Source organism: Saimiri boliviensis, chromosome 3, assembly GCF_048565385.1.
Source record: "Saimiri boliviensis isolate mSaiBol1 chromosome 3, mSaiBol1.pri, whole genome shotgun sequence".
In the NCBI taxonomy this organism is placed as follows: Eukaryota; Metazoa; Chordata; class Mammalia; order Primates; family Cebidae; genus Saimiri; species Saimiri boliviensis.
Window position 1 is genome coordinate 173336459 of NC_133451.1, and position 20646 is coordinate 173357104.

The following is a 20646-nucleotide window of genomic DNA, read 5'->3' on the forward strand; positions in this document are numbered from 1 at the left end:
AATGCTATTCCCATCAAGCTACCAATGACCTTCTTCACAGAACTGGAAAAAAACACCTTAAACTTCATATGGAACCAAAAGAGAGCCCGCATAGCCAAGTCAATTCTAAGCAAAAAGAACAAAGCAGGAGGCATCACACTACCAGACTTCAAACTATACTACAAGGCTACAGTAATCAAAACAGCATGGTACTGGTACCAAAACAGAGATATAGACCAATGGAACAGAACAGAGGCCTCACAGGAAATACAACATACACACAACCATCTGATCTTTGACAAACCTGACAAAAACAAGCAATGGGGAAAGGATTTCCTGTTTAATAAATGGTGTTGGGAAAACTGGCTAGCCATGTGCAGAAAGCAGAAACAGGACCCCTTCCTGACAACTTACACCAAAATTAACTCCAAATGGATTAAAGACTTAAACATCAGACCTAACACCATAAAAACCCTAGAAGAAAATCTAGGCAAAACCATTCAGGACATAGGTGTAGGCAAGGACTTCATGACCAAAACGCCAAAAGCAATGGCAACAAAAGCCAAAATAGACAAATGGGACCTAATCAAACTCCACGGCTTCTGCATGGCAAAAGAAACAGTCAGTAGAGTGAATGGGCAACCAACGGAATGGGAAAAAATTTTTGCAGTCTACCCATCTGACAAGGGGCTGATATCCAGAATTTACAAAGAACTAAAACAGATCTACAAGAAAAAAAAACAAACAAGCCCATTCAAAAGCGGTATCATAAAAAAAAAAAAAAAAAAAAAAAAAAGCGGGCAAAGGATATGAACAGATACTTTACAAAAGAAGACATACAGGAGGCCAACAAACATGAAAAAATGCTCATCATCACTGGTCATCAGAGAAATGCAAATCAAAACCACATTGAGATACCATCTTACACCAGTTAGAATGGCAATTATTAAAAAATCTGGAAACAACAGATGCTGGAGAGGATGTGGAGAAATAGGAACACTTTTACACTGTTGGTGGGAATGTAAATTAATTCAGCCATTGTGGAAGACAGTGTGGCCATTCCTCAAGGACCTAAAAATAGAAATCCCATTTGACCCAGCAATCCCATTACTGGATATATATCCAAAGGATTATAAATCATTCTACTATAAGGACACGTGCACACGAATGTTCATTGCAGCACTGTTTACAATAACAAAGACCTGGAACCAACCCAAATGCCCAACGATGATAGACTGGATAGGGAAAATGTGGTACATACACACCATGGAATATTACGCAGCCATCAAAAACGATGAGTTCACGTCCTTTGTAGGGACATGGATGAACCTGGAAACCATCATTCTCAGCAAACTGACACAAGAGCAGAAAATCAAACACCGAATGTTCTCACTCATAGGCGGGCATTGAACAATGAGAACACATGGACACAGGGAGGGCAGCACTACACACAGGGGTCCGTTGGGGGAAATGGGGGAGGGTTGGGGGGGTGGGGAGGTGGGAAGAGATAGCATGGGGAGAAAGGACCAATACAGGTGAGGGGACGGAAGGCAGAAAACCACACTGCCATGTGTGTACCTATGCAACAATCTTGCATGTTCTTCACATGTACCCCAAAACCTGAAATGCAATGAAAAAAATAAATAAAATAATAATAAAATAAAAATGAAAAAAGAATGTTAAAGAAATTTTTGTAGAAAACAACATGAATTGTGGATGAATTTGAAAGTATTACATCAACTCAAATAATTAAAATTATGTATAAAATTATAATTAATAGATACCAATGATAATGCTAATCTTCTCAGATCACAGGATTACAAAACTTGTGAATGGCATCTACTTCATTTTTTAAGTCTAATTTGAATTTCTTTTTAATATTGTTTGACTTTAAAATAATAATAATAAAATACATGAAGGAGAAGAATATGACAGAATGAAAATTTTCAAAATAGTTAAAATATGGCAAGGTCAGACATTAGAATTTAACAGTGCCAGCATCTTGTCTCAACATAACAGCCATATGCAAGTTTATTTCAAATTCTCCAAGTCTTAATTTTTTCACCAAAGTAATTTTAATTATTTCTGATTTCCTAGCTAATAAATAACAGATTCAAAGTAAATCACTGGAGAGGGAGAGATGGATCTTTTCTGCTTCTCTGTGTTACTAACAGTAGATCATTCTACTGTGTCATATTGTATACCTTTTTCACCATCTTGTTTCATATACTTATTACAACTGTTTTAAAGTCCTTGTCTGTTGACACCAACATCTGGGCTATCTATGGATTAGTTTTGTTGGCTATTTTATTCTTTTGATTACAGATCATATTTTCCTGACTTCAGTTGTCTTGTAATATTTTATTATATGCTAGACATTATGCATTTAAGAAAAAAAGTGAGACAAGTAAATAAATGATCTTTGCCTCCAGGAAAGTGCATCCCTTTCTCCATTAGGCCTTTTTTTTTTTTTTTTTTTTTTTTTTTTTTTTTTTTTTTTTTTTTTTTGAGATGGAGTTTCACTCTTGCTATCTGGGCTGGAGTGCAATGGCGCAATCTCCGCTCGCTGCAACCTCCACCTCCTGGGTTCACGCAATTCTCCTGCCTCAGCCTCCTGAGTAGCTGGGATTACAGACATGAGCCACCATGCCCAGATAATTTTTTATGTTTTTAGTAGAGATGTGGTTTCACCATGTTGACCAGGATGGTCTCGATCTCTTGACCTCATGATCCACCTGCCTCGGTCTCCCAAATGGCTGGGATTACAGGCATGAGCCACTATGCCCGGCCCATTAGGCCTTTACTATGGGATGGTGCTGGGTGGAGGATGGGAAGTGACAGTCAATCCAATCCATAGTTGAGATGGTTCTGGGCTTTGTTGCAGCTTTAGTTAGATCCAGTTTACCACTGGTTTCATCTTTTCTATAGGACTCGAGATTTAAGCACCAGTGAGACATTAAGACCTTTCTGTTTTATAGCCCAATACTTCGCTTTCCAAACTGCAGGAGGTTGTATCCTGCTGCCCTGTCCTCTTTCAGTGGGATGCGATGATGTACTCAGGAAAACTATGGTGCACCAGGTATGGGCTGGCAGCACCTGTTTGAGCCTTTTACCCTGTCCCAATCTTTGGCTTATTAGCTGTGTGCTCTCAGTAAAAGTCCTGTGGGAAAGAAATGGCCAGTGGTGTAGACTCACTGTAGGAGGATGTTCCTTGGCCATCTAATCCACAATACCAGCCCACTGGTGGCTATTGAGAGTTCATTAAAAGTAGAGCTGGTTTCCATTTACCCCAGTCTATGACATATCTGCTCCTTATTCATAATGCCTCCAGAGATAAAACAACCTGAGCCTTTTATCTCTTAGAAAGGTCTGTGACTCTCTAGAATTTAGCTTATTTCTGTTTGTTTTTCTTCAGCTCTCTGGTAAGTTTTGAAAAACTATGGTTTTGTTTTTCAACAAAACTATGGTTTTGTTATATATGTAGATTACATTTCACGTAATCTAGATATATAACATATCTAGATTATTCTTAGTGTTAGTCAATAGCTATTTATTAAGAGGTTGGAATGTGACAAGTATAATCAGACTTCCACTGACTTCTCCAAGTCTTCCATTCACTGTTCCCTCTCTGGAACTTCCTATCCCTTGTCATCCTCATCCACTATTCAGTCTCAAAATGTTTCCCATCCATTCCCCCTCACTGTGCCGTCTCTTCCACAGGACTTGGCATTGAAGCACCAGTAAGACGTTGAGACCTCTCTGTGCCTTATATCCCAATCCTTGGCTTTCCAAACTGTGTGAGGTTGATATCCATCCTGCTGTTCTGTCCTCTTTCAGTGAGGTGCTGTTATGTACTGGGGGAAAGTGTGGTGCACCAGGTGCGGGATGGGGGCACCTGTTTGAGCCTCTTATCCTGTCCCAGTCTTTTGCTCAAAGCCTAATGCAAACCCAGTCTACTCAGCAAGGTGTGCTGAGAGCCACTGCTGTCCATAGTTGCTTTCCATGATCTCACAGCACTCACACTAGTGCCATGTGCCAGGAGAGCACCACTCTGCATAGGGCAGCACTGCCTTAGCATTAACATTAAAAATACATACATCTGATCTTTCCAACAGGACCTAAGCCACGTGGAGTCAAGGACCATCTTGTATCAGTTGTCCGTCTCAAAACATTTAGCAAATACCTTGCGCAAATACACGGTGATTGAGTCCTCAGAGAAAGCATCTCCAGATGTTCCTTCCTACTTGAGCAAATCCTAGGCTCCCAGTCCTTGGACTTACTTATTTTCATGGAAGATGGCCAGTTCCAATTCCTATGCATCAAAGTTTCTATTGTGACCTGTTGATTAGGAAACACAGTGTTTTTCTTTACTCACTCTACTCTCACACAACACTTCAGACCTCTAGATGTACGGGGAGGTTTTCCACAATAATTCAACTCCGTTCTCTGACAGACACTAACTGGCTATCCCATAATTAAATTCAATTCTGACCCTATCTACTTAAGGTTAGCATCTCATCCTATAGATTATGGGTTAGCCCCACAAGACTGCTCCTATTTCAGATGCCAATTCTAAGTGCAGATTATCACCTGTGCTTCTACCTGAGTGGCGATACATCAGAGGCTCCCATGGCCTCTTCTTAGGGTTTGATCATTTGTGTGAATGGTCCACAGAACCCAGGAAAAGAGTTTGTTTACTAAATTATTGGTTTGTTAATAAAGGATATAAGTCGGGAACAGCCAGATGGAAAGATATGTAGGGTAAGGTATGTTGGAGAGGGTGTGGAGCTTCCATGATCTCTCCAGATGTGCTCTCCTCCCAGAGCCTCTGCATGTGTAGCAACCCAGAAACTCTCCAAATCCCATTTCCAGGGGGTTTGACATAGGCTTCATTATCTAGGCACAGCTGATGAAATTACTGGCCAGTAGTAACTCGCTCAGTCTACAGCCCCTCTTTCTTCCCCAGGTTCTAATCACAGGATTGGTTCCCTTGACAACCATCCTCCCCATCAAGTGATTATCTAGGGGCTTTCCCAAAAATCACCTTATTCACAATGTCTCAGCTGTGGTGGAAATGGGCTTGTTATGAATAACTAAACATACTCCTTTCACTTTTATTGCTCTAGGGCTTTACAAGAGTTGAAGACAGAAGTCCAAATATTATAACAAAAAATGATCCCACCACTCTGGTTACTCATGAAATTATAAGAGCTCTAAGAACTCTGTGCTGCGAATGGTGATGAAGACCAAGTATATATTTCGTATGACAAATCACAGTATCACACTGCTCTTAAGGTTAACACGGCAGAGTGAGGATGTTCAGCAGATTGGAACTGGCTTGTCGCTGGTGTGTGGGCCTTAGCACTCATAGAAGTCCTCTGGACATGATCCCTCCAGTCTAGCTGAATACATTTGAATGGCATGTAGATAGATGCACATATCAGAAAAACAAGAAAATCTACAAGGCATTTTTAAGAAACATATTTACAGCTCTTGCAGCTGTACAATTAGAAGTCTATTGGAAATCATATCATATCTACCTCATTGCAGGTAGAACACAGACTACATTAATAAGCTAACACTTCCTCTGTCTTAGAAATAATTTGAAGGGCACAGCAATAAACCTTCTAAAATTCAAAATAACAGGTAAAGCAGGTAAATGCCTAAAAAGCATCATATAGCTACCACCTTCAGAGGAAAAAAAGGAATGAGAATTGGAGATATAATCCTCCATACATCCTTAAGAAAAGACACAGGCATGGTTTTTTAAAATTATACAATCCATAAAAACTGATTTCAAAAATCTACAGTTAATAATTGAGGCTCAGACCTATGAAAAACCTGGGAAAGCAAGTGGCTTTCATTATTTCCAGGAGACTCTGTGTGCTTTAGGATTAAAGAAATTGATTCCAATTCAGTTATGTGCCCCTACAAGTATAAATGGTAAGTCAACCTGTATGTGTTGCTAAATTTTCTAACTCTGGATTTAATAGTGGGAACTTGCACTGTGTGCCTTATGGATTTGTACCAATTTTTTTCCAAAAGAATTTTAGGTATGTTGAAGAATTCTTGCTATTTCACCAAAAAAGCCAGCCACATGGTCATTAAAATTTTCTGTGGCATTTAAACTTAATATGACTAAGACTTGGTTATAAAATAAAATAACACTCCATATTGGGAAACCTTTTAAAAAGCTGAATGAACCTTTTTATTCTACATACATCAGACCCTTAATGGCTTTTCAACAGTTTAGGCCATTTTGTGAAATTGCCACAGCTGCTTCACATTAGCAGAGAGGTTTTGTTATAAAGGATCGGGTACAAGCTGTTAAGTCGAACTCCATGGCCCCAAAGTCGATTTTGTTATTTATTCCTTGTGGGTCTTACGGTTTGTTTTGTTTTCTACTTAATGAAGACTTTCCAGGAATTTTCTAAAGTAGAAACAAAAAGAAATCTACATTATGTTCTCTTCGATGAAATTACCCAAACAATTCAATTATTTATTGAGTGTCTAATCATGGCTGGCAATAGGCCTATTAAAATATCAAAATATATCCTCAGAACTTCTGAAATCCCAGCTTGTCATTTCCCTGAAGTTGTAGAAACAAGAAAAATACTCCAGCATAAATATGTTGTTCTGTCAAAGAGAAAAGTTAATACTGAATATGGCTCTTGTTTTTAATTTTAGCCTCAATTAGAAAAATACTTCAGGAAAACTAGTTTTATTATATAGTATTCAGAATACTGCTTTGACGTGGACCCATAGTAACTACCAACTGGACCACTTAACAAGTAGAAAACTTAAGGAATCCCTTGCTACTTTTTTTGTAGACCACATAGCTTTTTACATGCAAAGCCAAGGAAAACCCTTACAGTGGTTTAATACAGGCTTAATAAGAGCTACAAGGTCTTGTTATTTCTTCATGCAGAAAAAGCTCCCTACTTTTAACACAGATTATTTCTATTTAAAATTATTTCAATAATTGGGGGAAAAAGTTAATTATTTTTAGTAATGTGACTTAAGTCCTGACTCAGATATGTTCTTAAATAAGTAAATACATTAGCGGTTTTTAAATGCTATAATTCCTGAGGAAAGTAGAAATTTGTTTAAATCTATGTGCCCCAGGTTGGGAGCAGCATGGGACATGGCTCCTGGTAATCATACAGTAGCCAAATGAGCTCTTTTTTTTTTTTTTTTTTTTTTTTCTTTTCCTGTAGAATTTAGTTCGTTGGTCTACACTGATAATATTACCGAAATCTAACCAACAAATCTCTTTTTAACTTTGTATTTTCACTCAAAAAACAAAAAGACTACAGGTCAGGATATTTTCATAATTGGCAAAGGGCCAACAATTTCAGATTACATATTTCACACATGGATCTCAAAGGCTTTCACTAACATTAACTGATTTTTCTACCAGCCCCTGGAATAAGAAAATAGAATGACACAGATCACTCGTTTTGACTTCATGAGCTATGGTACTTAGAGACAACTTTTTGAAAATACACAGCTAAAACTGTCCGTGCTTTAAATGCTAGACAAGTTTTTCAGAATATTTCACTTTTTCAGAATGAGTACTCAAGAAATATTTGCAGGTTTAATGCCTGTTTTATGCATAGGAAAATGACTTTGTCTCCATCTATGAAAAAGAATCAACTTGGGAATAATTTAATGAGTGTTCGGGATTATCTAAACCGATAACTTAGATCCAGCGCGTGACCAAACATATCAACAACGACAAAATGTAATGGAGTGGGTGAAGGTGATGAGGGAAAGAAAAGAAATCAAGAAAAAAGAAAAGAATGGACAAAAGGCAAGATGGAAGGAAGAGTAGGGAGAGAGGGAGGAAAGGAGGGAGGGAGGGAGGGATGAGGGAGGAAGGGAGGGAATTGATTCTGAAATTACAGGTTCTCGGTAGACATTGTCTCAGAAAGGCAAGAAGCTTATAGCTTCCTATATTTACATATGATTACAATTTCCCACAATTGCATATTATTTTATTATACACTAAAAATATACTTTATACAGTCTGTAATGAGATCATTACACTAATATGCACATATACATTCAGCATCCTTTCTTTCCATTAACATTTACTCAGATGAGCAAGGGAAAGATAATAGTACATAAAATCCAAAATTCCTTAAAGTGAAATTCAAAACAATTTTTTTGTATTTTGGACATTTTCCATTTTAAACCATAATAGTATAAATTCTATTTTTTAAATTGCTATGAGTCAACTCTATGTTTGGCTATTCAATTTTATAAACATAAGAGATTTCTGAAGTCTTGTTAAATATTTCACTAGAAAATGCTTTTTACTGAGGATGAAGCTGGAAGCCATCATCCTCAGCAAACTAACACAGGGACAGAAAACCAAACACAACATGTTCTCACTCATAAGTGGGAGTTGAACACTGAGAACACATGAACACAGAGAGGGCAACACCACCAACCAGGGCCTGTTGGGGGATGGGGTAGAGGGGAGGGAACTTAGAGGACGAGTCTATAGGTGCAGCAAATCACCACGGCACACATATACCTCTGTAACAAACCTGCACATTCTGCACTGGATCCTGTTGTTGTTGTTGTTTTAGAAGAAATAAAGAAAAAGAAAATGCTTTTTGCTACTAAAAATTCTAATGTTTGATACATTGAAACAAAAAGTGTGTATTAGGATTTCTCAGAGAAACAGAACCAGTAGTATATATAGTTGTTTCTTGGTATCTGCAAGGAATTGGTTCCAGGACTTCCCTGTGTATCCCCAAATCCTAGGATGCTTAAGTCCTTTAGATAATGATGTGGCATTTGCATATAACCTACACACATCCTCCTACATACCTTAAATCATCTCTAGATTACTTATAATACCAAATTCAATGTAAATACTGCATAACAATGTTATTATACTGTATTGTTTTTATTTGTGTTATTTTTTACCGATATATTGTTATTACTTTTTTTTTTATTATTGCAATTACGTTCTGGGGTACTTGTGCAGATCATGCAGGATTGTTGCATAGGTAGATGCATGGCAATGTGATTTGTTGCCTCCACCCTCCCATCACCTTTATTTGGCATTTCTCCCCATGTTATCCCTCCCCAACCTCCCCATCCCCACACTGTACCTCCCCTGGCCCCCACTACAGACCCCAGTGTGTGATAGTCCCCTCCCTGTGTCCATGTGTTGTCATTGTTCAACACTCACCTATGAGTGAGAATATGCAGTGTTTGATTTTCTGTTCTTGTGTCTGTTTGCTGAGAGTGATGGTTTCCAGATTTATCCATGTACCTAAAAAGGACACAAACACATCAATTTTTATGGCTGCATAGTTTTCCATGGTATATATATGTCACATTTTCCTTACCCAGTCTATCATCAATGAGCATTTGGGTTGGCTCCAGGTCCTTGCAACAATGAACATACCTGCATATGTCTTTATAATAGAATGATTTATAATCCTTTGGATATATATCCAGTAATGGGATTGCTGGGTCAAATGGAATTTCTATTTCTAGGTCCTCTAGGAATCGCCACACTGTCTTCCATAATGGTTGAACTAATTTACACTCCCACCAACAGTGTAAAAGTGTTGCTATTTCTCCACATCCTCAACAGCATTTGTTGTCTCCTGATTTTTTAATGATAGCCATTCTATCTGGCATGAGATGCTCTCTCAATGTGGTTTTGATTTGCGTTTTTCTAATAACCAGTGATGATGAACATTTTTTCATATGTTTGTTGGTCTCATGTATGTCTTCTTTTGAAAAGTGTCTGTTCATATCCTGCACTCACTTTTGGATGGGTTTGTTTGCTTTTTATTTGTAAATCTGTTTTAGTTCTTTGTAGGTTCTGGATATTAACCCTTTGTCAGATGTGTAGATTGCAAAAATTTTTTCCTATTCTCTTGGTTGCTGGTTCACTCTAATGATTGTTTCTTTTGCTCTGCAGAAGCTCTGGAGTTTAATTAGATCCCATTTGCCTATTTTGGCTTTTGTTGCCATTGCTTTTGATATTTTAGTCATGAAGTCCTTGCCTATGCCTATGTCCTGAATGGTTTTACCTAGGTTTTCTTCCAGGGTTTTCATGGTATTAGGTCTTATGCTTAAATTTTTAATCCATCTGGAGTTAATTTTAGTGTAAAGTGTCAGGAAGGGGTCCAGTTTCTGCTTTCTGCACATAGCTAGTCAGCTTTCCCATCACCATTTATTAAACAGGGAATCCTTTCCCCATTGCTTGTTTTTGTCCAGTTTGTCAAAGATCATATGGTTGTAGATGTGTGGCATTGCCTCCAAGGCCTCTGTCCTGTTCTATTGGTCTATATCTCTGTTTTGGTACCAGTACCATGCTGTTTTGATTACTATAGCCTTGTAGTATAGTTGGAAGTCAGGTAGTGTGATGCCTCCAGCTTTGTTCTTGTTGTTTAGGATTGGCTTGGCTATGTGTGCTCTTTTGGTTTCATATGAAGTTTAAGGTTTTTTTTGTTTTTTGTTTTTTGTTTTTTGTTTTTTGTTTTTTTTTTAGTTCTGTGAAGGTCAATGATAGCTTGATGGGGATAGCACTGAATCTATAAATTACATTGGGTGGTATAGCCATTTTCTTGATATTGATTCTTCCTAACCATGAGCATGGAATGTTTCTCCATCTGTTTGTGTCCTCTCTGATTTTCTTAAGCAGTGGTTTGTAGTTCTCCTTGAAGAGGTCCTTTACATCCTTTGTTAGTTGTATTCCTAGGTATTTTATTCTTTGTAGCAATTTTGAATGCGAGTTTGCTCATTATTTGGTTCTCTGTTAGTCTTTTATTGGTGTATAGGAATGCTTGTAATTTCTGCACATTGATTTTGTATTCTGAGACTTTGCTGAAGTTGCTTATCAGTTTCAGGAGATTTTGGGCTGAGACAATGGGGTATTCTAAATATACAAACATGCCATCTGCAAATATAAACAATTTGACTTCCTTCTTTCCTAATTGAACACCTTTTTTTTTCTTGCCTAATTGCTCTAACTAGAACTTTCAATACTATATTGAATAGGAGTGGTGAGAGAAGACATCCTTTTCTAGTGCCAGATTTCAAAGGGAATGCTTCCAGCTTTTGCCCATTCAGTATGATATTGCCTACAGGTTTGTCATAAATAGCTTTTATTATTTTGAGATATATTCCTTTGATACCTAGTTTATTGAGTTTTTAGCATAAAGGGCTGTTGAATTTTGTTGAAGAACTTTCTGCATCTATTGAAATAATCATGTGGTTTTTGTCTTTGGTTCTGTTTATGTGGTGGATTACATATATAGACTTACGTATTTTGAATTAGCTTTGCATCCCCAGGATGAAGCCTACTTGATTGTGATAGATAAGCTTTTTGATTTGCTGTTGCAATTGGTTTGCCAGTATTTTATCGAAGATTTTTGCATCTATGTTCATCATGGATATTGGTCTGAAGTTTTATTTTCTTGTTGAGTCTCTGCTGGGTTTTGGTATCAGGATGATATGTGTCTCATAAAATGATTTGGGAAGGATTCCCTCTTTTTGTATTGTTTGGTATAGTTTAAGAAGGAATGGTACCAGTTCCTATTTGTACATCTGCTAGAATTCATCTGTGAACCCATCAGGACCTGGACTTTTTTTGGTTGGCAAGCTATTAATTGCTGCCTCCACTTTATCCCTTGTTATTGGTCTGTTCAAGGTTTCAACTTCTTCCTGGTTTAGGCTTGGGAGGGTGCAAATGTCTAGGAATTTATTCATTTCTTGCAGGTTTACTGGTTTATGTGCATAAAGTTGTTTGTAGTAATCTCTGATGGTAGTTTGTATTTCTGTGGACTTAGTGGTGATGTCCCCTTTATCGTTTTTTTATTGCATCTATTGAATTCTCCCTTTTCTTTTTTTATTAATCTGGCTAGTGGTCTGTCTATTTTGTTGATCTTTTCAAAAAAACACCTCCTGGATTTATTGATTTTTTGAAGTCTTTTTTTGTGTGTGTGTCTCTATTTCCTTCAGTTCTGCTCTGATCTTAGTTGTTTCTTGTCTTCTGCTAGCTTTTGAGTTTTTTTTATCTTGCTTCACTAGCTCTTTCAATTTAGATGATATGGTGTTGATTTTAGATTTTTCCTTGCTTCTCATGTGGGCATTTATTGCTATAAATTTCCCTCTAGACAATGCTTTAAATGTGTCCCAGATTCTGGTTGGTTGTGTCATTTGCATTGGTTTCAAAGAACATCTTTATTTCTGCCTTCATTTCATGGTTTATCCAGTTGATGTTCAGGAACCAGTTGTTCAGTTCCCATGAAGCTGTACTCTTCTGAGTTAGTTTCTTAATCCTGAGTTCTAATTTGATTTCCTGTGGTCTGAGGGACTGTTTGTTATAATTCCCATTCTTTTGCATTTGCTGAGGAGTGATTTATTTCCAATTATGTGGTCAGTTTTGGAGTAGGTGCAATGTGGTGCTGAGAAGAATGTGTATTCTGTGGATTTTGGGTGGAGATTTCTGTAAATGTCACTTAGGTCTACACATTCCATTTCTGAGTTCAAGTTCTGGATATCCTTGTTGATATTCTGTCTTGTGGATCTGTCTAATATTGACAGTGGAGTGTTAAAGTCTCCCACTAATATTGTGTGAGGGTCTAAGTCTCTTGGAAGATAATTAAGAACTTGCTTTATGTAACTGGGTGCTCCTGTATTGGGTGCATATACATTTAGGATCATTAGCTCTTCTTGTTGCATTGATCCTTTTACCATTAAACTTTGTTGGTTTAAAGTCCATTTTATCAGAGACTAGGATTGCAACTCATGCTTTGTTTTGCTCTCCATTTTCTTGATAAATCTTCCATCCCTTTATTTTTAGCCTATGTGTATCCCTGCATGTGAGATGGCTTTCCTGAATACAGCGCACCAATGAGTCTTGACTTTATCCAATTTGCCAGTCTGTCTTTTGATTGGGGCATTTAGCCCATTTACATTTAGGGTTAATATTGTTATGTGTGAATTTGGTACTGCCATTTTGATGCTAGCTGGCTGTTTTGCCCATTAGTTGATGCGTTTTCTTCATTGTGTGGATAGTCTTTACCATTTGTTATGCTTTTAGAGTGGCTGGTACTATTTGCTCCTTTCTGTGTTTAGTGCTTCTTTCAGGAGCTCTTGTAAGTCAGGCCTGGTGGTGACAAAATCTCTCAGCAATTGCTTGTTCATAAAGGGTTTTATTTCTCCTTTGCTTGTGAAGTTTTGTTTGGATACATAAGAAATTCTAGGTTACAAATTTTTTTCTTTAAGGATGTTGAATTTTAGCCCCCACTCTCTTCTGGCTTGTAGGGTTCCTGCTGAGAGATCTGCTGTGAGTCCAATGGGTTTCCCTTTATAGGTGACCTGACATTTCTCTGGCTGTCCTTAGCATTTTTTCCTTCATTTCAACCCTGGTCAATCTGACAATTATGTGCCTTGTGGTTGCTCTTCTCGAGGAATATCTTTGTGATGTTCTCTGCATTTCCTGTACTTGAATGGTGGCTTGCTTTGCTAGGTTGGGGAGGTTCTCCTGGATAATATTCTGAAGAGTGTTTTCCAGCTTGGATTCATTCTCTCCATCACATTCAGTTTACCTATCAAATGTAGATTAGATCTTTTCACATAATCATATTTCTTGGAGGCTTTGCTCATTTCTTTCAACTTTTTTTTCTCTAATCTTACCTTCTTGTTTTATTTCATTGAATTGATCTTCAATCTCTGATATCCTTTTTCCTGCTTCTTCGATTTGGCTATTGAAACTTGTGTATGCTTCATGAAGTTCTTGTGCTGTGTTTTTCAGCTCACTCAAATCATTTATATTTTTCTCTTAGCTGGTTATTCGAGTTAGCATTTCATCTTACCTTTTTTCAAGGTTCTTAATTTCTTTGCACTGGGTTAGCACATGTTCTTTTAGCTCTGAGAAGTTTGTTATTACCCACTTTCTGAAGCCTGTTTCTGTCAGTTCATCAGATTCGTTCTCCATCCATCTTTGTTCCCTAACTGGTGAGGAGTTGTGATCACTTGGAGGAGGAGAGGCATTCTGGTTTTTGGTGTTTTCATCCTTTTTACGCTGGTTTCTTCCCATCTTCTTGGCTTTGTCTATCTGTAGTCTTTGTAGTTGGTGACTTTCAGATTGGGTCTCTGAGTTGACATCCTTTTTGTTGATGTTGAAGGTATTTCTTTCTGTTTCTTAGTTTTCCTTCTAACAGTCAGGCTCCTCTGCTGCTGGACTGCTGAGGTCCACTTCAGACCCTGCTTTCTTGAGCATCACCTGCAGGGGCTGCAGAACAGTAAGGGTTGCTGCCAGTTTCTTCTTCTGTTATCTTCATCCCAAAGGGATACCCACCAGATGTCAGCATCAGCTCTCCTTTATGAGGTGTCTCTTTGGGTATACGGGGATTGGGGAGCTGTTTGAGGAGCTGGTCTGTCCTTTATAGGAGCTCAAGTGCTGTGCTGAGAGCTCCATTGTTCCATGCAGAGCTACTGGGCAGGTATGTTTAAGTCTGCTGCAGTGGAACTCATAACCATCTCTTTTCCCAGGTGCTTCTCAGCATTGTTCTTGCTGGGAACTGCACTCCAGAGCTGTTCCTATTTGGCCATCTTGTATCCTCTCCCTATTTTTTATTTTTTTGAAAATCTTTGATCCTCAGTTGGTTGAAGCTGCAGATGCAGAAACCATGAATGGGAGGTGGACTGTGTACAGATATATAGAAAGAGATTTATTACAAGAACTTGACTTATGAAATTATAGATTCTAAGAAGTCCCATGATCTGTGATCTGAAAACTGGAGGCCCAGTTCCAATCTAAGCCCAAAAGTCTATGGACCAAGAGCATCTGTGTTTGATGTCAGGAGAAGGTGGATGGTCCAGCTATAATGAAGAACTGGCCCTTCCTCTGCCCTTTGTTCTGTTTGGGTCCTCAGTGAATTAGGTGTTGCCCAGTCACATTGGGAAAAGCCACCTACTTTACTCAGTTCATCAATTCAAATGCTAAACTCTGCTGGAAGCAGTCTCATAGACATGCCCAGAAATAATGTATTGTCAGCTCTCTGAGTACGGTCCAGCCCAGCCAAAGGGACACATTAAAACTACCACTGAGTGTGGATTAAATTAGTACATATCTGTATATGCAATATCATAGTATGACAATTTTTTGTCAGAAGAATAATTATGTTTACAAATAAATTACAGTAGAACATAATTTCTAGAATCATATTGTTTTAAATTATGAAGACTATATGGAAATTTGATATATTTTGGGGGTTGATTTTTATTTTCCTTTATAATATATGTTGAAATTATCCTTAAGCAAAATATGGACATATTTTGAGTCAAGCCAAAAACAAAAACAAAACAAACAAACAAAAAAGCTTCTTTCTATGACCATGGCTATTATTTTTATTATTATTATTATTATTATTTAATTGTAGTTTAGGTCCTGGGGTACATGTGCAGATCATGCTGAATTGTTGCATAGGTACATACATGGCAAGGTGGTTTGCGGCCTTCATCCCCCCATCACCTATATCTGGTATTTCTCCCCTCATTATCCCTCCCCACCCCATGCTGTCCCTCCCCTAACCCTCTCAACTGACTGCAGTGTGTGATGCTCCCCTCCCTGTGTCCACTTGTTCTAATCGTTCAACACCCACCTATGAGTGATAACATGCTGTGTGGTTTTCTGTTCTTGTGTCAGTTTGCTATTAAGAAGAGGTTTCTTGGAACATTTCAATCAAAATTAATCAATATTAATAGTTTCAGAGCTGAGTCATTGAGAAACTGAAGCCAAATGTTAAATTAAAAGAATGTTTAATGATAATTAAAACCTAATTAAACATAGAAATTTTTTCTTTATAAACAAAAGCTATTTTAATCCCACAAAGATTAGTTATATTTGCAGCAATTGGCAAGTGTAATGGCCTTTTTGTAAATATAATATTTAATAAGTAATTACTGTGATAAGCAGAAACAGTTTGTACTCTCCAGATTTTAATATGCAGAGACTGGCACATTTCATTATTTATAAGGTTATTTTTTGTACCGTTACAAATACTGTCCTTTCCATTCACTTTCCATTTCTTTAAAGAATTCAGTAGTGATATTATCACTTAGATTTTTTTTGTGTGTGTGTGTGATTTGTAATGAGAATTTAGAGATGCAAAGGGAAATTATTTGTAATGCAAACAGGACTGCATTATCAAATTATTTTCAGTCTAAGAATAAATAAACATAAAAGGAGAAAAGAAAAGAAGGGGAGAAGGAGGTTGCCTTGAATTAAGCATCCATTGTGTGCCAGAGACAAAAATGTTCTGTTTGCAGAATAATGAATCACATTATAATATTTGACTTTTGTATCCACTTGTACTTTTGCTTTTTCTAAGACCTACAAATGTGACCCTTACAAATAAACATAGTATTTATCTGTTAACAGGAAGCCTTTAAATTGTTTAAAATATTTTGCTATACTATAGTAAAGTATGCACATCTTAAGTGTGTAACACAGTGACATATACAAAAGAGTTTTACATGTATATCTCAGAAATAAATAGTGACATATGCAGGTATATCTTTGCCACTATTCAGAAAAAGGAAGAGATTATTTTCAACACCACAAAAGGTACCTCATGCTCCTCAAGGTCAGTAACCCAGAGGGAGCTATTATTCTGATTTCTACCATCATAACCAATTGTTTTTTACTTACTATCATAGTCTGTATAAAAGGAATCATATAGTATGTATTCTTTTGATTTTAGTTTATTTGTTTTTAAAAACTATATAACCACAATTTAGTAGTTTTTAATATATTCATAAACGTGTGCAGTAATGAACCAGTATCTCATATCAGAATATCTTTTATCATCCAAAAAGAGCCCTGGAACTTTAAGCAGTTAATTCCCATTATCTCCTTCCCTCAGCACCTAACAATCCTTAATCTATTTTGTCCCTATAGATTTGCTCATTCTAGACACTTCCTGTAATTGTTATCATAGAATATGTAGCCTTCTGTGTCTGGCTTCTTTAATTTTGCATAATGTATTCAAGATTTATCCATGCTGTAGCATGTATCAGTATTTCATTCCTTTTTATGACTGAATGGTATTTCATTACATGAAGAAAACACGTTTTGTTTATCCATTTCTTTGTTGATAGGCATTTGGGTTGTTTACATTTTTTGACTCTTATAAATAATACTGCTATGAATATTTGCCTACAAGTTTTATGAAGGCATATGTTTTCAATTTTTTCTTAGAATTCTGCTAGGAGTAGAATTGTTGAGCCTTATGGTAAGTCTCTGTTTACTTTTTGAGGAATGCCAAATTGTTTCCTGAAATGACTCTTCCATTTTATATTCCCAGCAGCAATAATAGAGGGTTTCAATTTCTTCCCATTCTCATCAACCCTTGTTATTGTTTTATTATTATTATTATTATTATTATTATTATTATTATTACTGCCATTGAGTGTGAAGTGGTACATCATCATGGTTTTTATTTCCCTAATAACCAATAATTTTGAGCACCATTTTAATGTGCCTATTAGCCATTTGTATATTTTCTTCAGAGATACATCTATTCAAATTCATTTCCATTTTTATTTGTCTAACCCAAGGTTATCAAGAGTTACTCCTGTGTTTTCCTCTGAAAGTGTCATAGTTTTTAGCACTTATATTTTTATCTATGATTTATTTTGAGTGAATTCTTACATATAGTGCAAGGCAGGGGTCCAATTTTATTCTTTTATGTACATGGATTTAGTTGTTCCACAATCATTTGTTATTTTTTTATTCTTCCCTCCCCTTTGTTGATCTATATGTCCATTCTTATGTTAACATCATACTCTTAATCAACGTAACTTTAGAAAATTTTGAAATCAGGAAGTGTAAATTCCCCAAATTTGTTCCTCTTTTACAAGATTGTTTTTGCCAATATCTTGCATTTCTGTATAAAATTGTCAATCAATATTTTGGTGGAGTTGTGGTTGAATCTGTAGCTTAATTTGGGGAGCACTACCATCTTAACAATATTATCTTCTAGTCCTTGAATGCAGATCCTTTCTATTTATTTATTTCTACTTTAATTTCTTTTAATAATGGTTTATGCTTCAGCATGCAAGTCTTTCATTTATTTTGTTAGTTATTTCTAAAAATTTTATTCTGTTTTATGTTATAAATAGTTTTCTCATTTTATTTTTGGATTGTTTATTGCTGGTATATAAAAATTTTATTGATTTTTGATATTGATATTATATCTTGCAACTTTGCTAAACTGGTTTGTTGATTTTAATAGTTTTTTTAGTCAATTTCTTAAGATTTTTGATGTACAGATCATGTCATCTACAAAGAGAGAGTCATTTACATTTTTATTTGCACCTGATAAAATTTATTTATTTTCCTTGCCTAAAAATTTCCAGGCTAGGATTGCCAGTAAAATATAGAATAGAAGGGATAATAGTAGACATTCTTGTTAGGGTTCTGCTTTCAGGGGGAAAGCAACTAGTCTTTAACCACTAAATATAGTTTTAGCTGAGGGATTTTGTACCTGATTTTCATCAAGTCGAGTTCCCCTCTACTACTACTCTGAGTTTTTTAAGTGTCTTTTTTAATCATGCAATGATGCCAGATTTTGTGAAATAGTCTTTTTACATTTTAAAAGTATCTGTTTGTGTTACTTATGCTATCAATATAGTGTTATTACATTAATTGATTTTCATATGTTGAACTAACTTTACATTGTTGAAATAAGTCTCACCTGCTCATTATATGTATTCCTTTTTCAGTGTTTCTGGACTCAGTTTGCTCTTATTTTATTGAGAACTTTGAGTACCAGTAATTGGTTTTATTTATTTTCTCTATTTTTTTTTATTCTCCGTTTCATCTGTTTCGACTCTAACATATCCTCTCTTTTGCTTGCTTTGAATTTAGTTCTCTCTTCTTTTTTTTTACTTTCTTAAAATGAAAGTTTAGTTTATTGATTTAAGATCTTTCTTTTTTAATATGGATGTTTACAGCTGTAAGTTTTCCTGTAAGCACTCATTCAGCTGCATTCCATAAAGTTTAGTATACAGTGAACCCTGAAACAATGCAAGTGTTAGAGGTGCCAACACTCTGCACAGTAAAAATTCATGTGTAAGTTTGACTACCCAAAAACCTAACTGCTTATGTCCTACTGTTGACCAAAAGCCTTACTGATAATGAATAAACCATTCATTAACACATATTTTATGTAATGTGTATTATGTACCATATTCTTACAATAAAGTAAGCTAGAGAAAAGAAAATATTATTAAGAAATTATAAGAAAGAAAAAATATATTTACTATTGATTAAGTGTCTGTGGATCGTCCGAAAGGTCTTCCTCCTTGTTGCCTGCACATTATGTAGGCTGAAGAGGATGAGGAAGAGAAGACATTGGTCTTGCTGTCTCAGGGGTGACAGAGGAAGAAGAAGCTGTGTGTATCATTGGACCCACATAGTTCAAACCTGTATTGTTTAAAGATTAACTGTATTGTGTTTTTGGTTTTCATGTATCTCAAATGAATTGTTTTTAATTTGCTAATTTCTCTTATGATTTCTTCTTTAATGTACATTCTTTTGCTTCTGTTTGCTTTGTTCAACACTGTCTGGTGAGATTTATGTAGGTTGCTGCTTATAACAACAGTTCATTATTTTTACTGATATTTCATATTGTTTAATGAGCACATTGCAATTATTATCCATTCTACCGCTGACAGGATTGGGTTTTTCTTTTTCAATTTTTCTCTCTTTTAAGTAAAATTGCTTGTGTTTTATGGATAAACAAACTCATTTGTCTTGGATTTTTTGGAGTGACAATACTCAAGCTTAGTTCTAATACAAGGCCATCGGTCTATGATTCCTATTCTGGAATTCAATAGATTGAATTATAAGTAAAATAAGAAGTCATATGAGTTGATGTACATAAATTAGTTGAAAGGTTTTACCTAAACCCTTCTACTTTACTTGTTTAATATTTTGAGAGTGTAATGCAATTAAGTCTTTATATATATGTGCAATTGGTCTGTTTTGTGAGTTTGGGTGGGTCTTTATTTTTAGAGTATTCATTTGTTCATATGTTCAACTATTTTAAATAATCAAGTAAATTTTATAAACTAAAATGTGTGCACTATGTGCTTTTAAGTTTGATGCTAGATTGAAAGAAAGCAAAAAAAAAGGAGCTTGGGTTAACAGATAAATGCTAGTTTTATTTTTAATCATTGTCCATCTGACATGATAAAATATTAATAGACTTACGGGATAAGTATTCAGAGCAGTAAAAATTATTAGAACAAGAGTGCAAAGTCCATAAACATAACAAGTTTGATATATAAGGTAATTGGATCTTATATTTACACAAAGCATCGGTGATATATCAAAGATGTATCTTTAAACATACAGAATGCATATATGTGAAAATATGAATTTAACACTTACTTTGCCCTGAATACCAAGGTGCACTTTAAATGTAATGAGTTGGAAGCAAGACATATTCTAGTTTCTTATGTTTTCTTGTTGAAAATAATATTAATGTGAGTGAAAGTTTCAAGTTTCAGTGTATCTGAAAGTTTATTTAGGTTCCACGACAAAGTAAGCAGATCTCTAGAGATGAGAGCTGATGGAAGGAAGCATGCAATTAAGGCTACCGCCAAGTTATCTTA

The 20646-nt window shown here is 36.0% G+C and overlaps 1 long non-coding RNA gene across 1 annotated transcript in view; it reads right to left on the bottom strand.

Moving 5' to 3' along the window:
* Window positions 1–4109: 4109 nt before the first annotated feature.
* LOC141583941 (uncharacterized) overlaps window positions 4110–20646 on the bottom strand; it is a 90110-nt gene continuing 73573 nt past the window's right edge. Inside the window, exons 2-3 of the long non-coding RNA XR_012516770.1 lie at window positions 9188–9271; window positions 4110–4317 (exon numbers count right to left, since the gene is read on the bottom strand). This is a non-coding gene — a long non-coding RNA (uncharacterized LOC141583941). The remainder of the gene's footprint in view (window positions 4318–9187; window positions 9272–20646) is intronic.